At 45.7% G+C, this 2,239-nt stretch overlaps 1 long non-coding RNA gene across 1 annotated transcript; it reads right to left on the bottom strand.

The window, feature by feature from the left end:
* Positions 1-649: 649 nt before the first annotated feature.
* LOC141407526 (uncharacterized) lies at positions 650-1,975 on the bottom strand. Its single transcript, XR_012416958.1, has 2 exons — positions 1,780-1,975; positions 650-965 (listed from the first exon to the last, which is right to left on the bottom strand). It is a non-coding gene; the product is annotated as an uncharacterized lncRNA (long non-coding RNA).
* Between the last annotated feature and the right edge of the window lie 264 nt (positions 1,976-2,239).

The raw sequence follows: 2,239 nt of genomic DNA, 5'->3' as shown, positions 1-2,239 counted from the left end.
TGGTGAGGACTTACACATGTAGAGAGTTAAACAGCATATCAAGAGTTCTAATACTGGATGTAAGAATACTACCAGGCTTTCAATTTTTGTGCCAAATTAGACAAAGGGACAAATAGTACAAGTTCAAAGTAAGCAAATGCTGTTTGATTTCAAAATTCCTCTTTGCATGTTTTTTCCCCTTTCCTGGGAGCAACATTACTTATATACCTTGGAGTAATCTCTCTCTCATTCTTAACACATGGAGAGCTCTCATCCTAGATCCATAGTGGCAGCTGTTGAAAACATTACGACTTCTTCCTCACTGCATTTCCTACTTCTGCTTGATGTCTTGTGCTACTGCCAAAGCCTTCTTTCACTGCACGAGTGTGACCATGTAATTTCTGGTGCATTTTAGAGTAGTCCAAAATTTACTGGGAATTCTTAACTTCCCAGAAAATCCCTGGTTTTGAGATATAAACATAAAAATAAAGTATGCCCCTAATAATTTTACAAGATAGGCAGGGAGCTCACTCAGCCATTCAACAGCTAGTTGTTGAGTGGTGTTGTTACTGAGGAAGAGGCTGGAAATTCGATGTGGAATTAGACATGGTTCCTGCCATTCAAGAGATTTACAATCTGAAGGGAAAGGAAAATAAATCAAGCCTTAAAGGAATGGATAATAAGTGATATATTGATCCATATGAACAGCCAACTCATACATGAATGTTCGAGAAACTTTTTGTAGGTGATAAAGCGCATAAATAGTAGAACACGAAACTAGAAACAGTGTCTAAAGCAAGGTGGCTGCCACATGCTGTAGAAAACATACTAATTTATTCCAACTAAGTAGACGACCAATATTTTTTGGAAGAGATTGCATTTAACTTGGGAGGGTCAAGTGAATAATTCCTGAGACACGGAAAACTTCAGGGCTTATTTAAGGTACTGGGTGATATCCTTTACCAAGATCAGGTATAGGTTTGTGGCTACAAGAAAGGGAGACAGACACATACTTTTTAAAAAAGTTAACAGCATAGCTAAAATTACATAGTACTACAACATTCAAGAAATACTGCTTGGCAGTGATTAAGAGCTAAGTTAGAGGAATGGGCTGGAAGCCTAAGTGTGTCTGAATCCCAAGGTGCCTGCCTGCACAGCCCAGAGGTCACAGGTTCCTTGCCGGCTGGGAAAACCTTACTACTTGGTGGACGCTGGGTAAATGCTGGTTAATTGAGTTAATCTTTCTTCAAGTAGTTAAGAGACGTGGAGGACCTGGAGCTCCTTGCTGTTTACACTTTAACCAAAACTTTAGAAGGCCTGTAGGGGCCCCAAGGGAATTGAGGAAAGCACCACCTTGTTGCTCGTTCAGATGCAAATTCAGAAGCTGAACAACCCCCCTCCAAAAGTTGCACTGAGGCTATTCAGCCCTTCTGTCCAGTTCTAAACTTTGTGGGGATGGGAGGGAGGTGGGGACTACCAAGTGATCCACAGATTCCAAGCGATGCTCTTTAAGGTGGTTTTTCTGAAATGTTTTATTACGCCCGCTTAAGGGAAGGCGTTGCAGGACAAACAGTACTGAACTTGAAGCCTGGGTCTCCACCACTACCTGACCTTGAGCGAGTCATTTAGTTTTTTAATCTCTTTCAGTCCCGTGTTCCCAGCTGTAAAATATGGAGGTTGTGGGCTCCATAATAATAGCTAGGCATTTAGGATCTATCACATGCCAGGTGAGGCGTTTTCCGCGTTTCTCTCTTTTGATCCTCACTACCACCTTGGTAGACTTTACTAATCCCATTTTACCCGAGACGTTCGGTTGAGAGCGCTTTGATGGCATGCCCAAGGTCACGCAGCCAGAGTGGCGGATCTGGATTCCACTTCAAGGCTGCCTGACCCTAACACTAGGCAGCCCCAGTTTGATCGCAGGTGACCTCCTCCGAGATTTCCCTCAACTACCCGCTCAGTTCCTTCTCCTCCTCTCCTCGCTTCTCTCGCGTCCAAAGCGCCCCTTTGGCCACCGGACATGCTCAGTAGCTCAGGAAGACTTTTCGCTCTGCCTCGGGAAATTTTTCACGCCGCTCCGGGAGCCGAGCCCGCCCCGCCCACGGCTCCTCCTCACGGGATTGGTCAAATTCCGGGAGGCAGCAAGGGAAGGGAAGGGAAGGAGGCGGAAGCCCAAATTACCTCCCAACCCCCAGCGCAATGGGCGCGCGCGCCCCGAGAGTGCGTGCGTGCGTGCGTGCGTGTGAGTGAGCACGTGAGG

The sequence above is a fragment of the Macaca fascicularis genome, chromosome 8 (genome assembly GCF_037993035.2).
Source record: "Macaca fascicularis isolate 582-1 chromosome 8, T2T-MFA8v1.1".
Taxonomy (NCBI): Eukaryota; Metazoa; Chordata; class Mammalia; order Primates; family Cercopithecidae; genus Macaca; species Macaca fascicularis.
The sequence above is the reverse complement of the archived record's forward strand: the minus strand, read 5'-3'. Positions and strand labels throughout refer to the sequence as shown.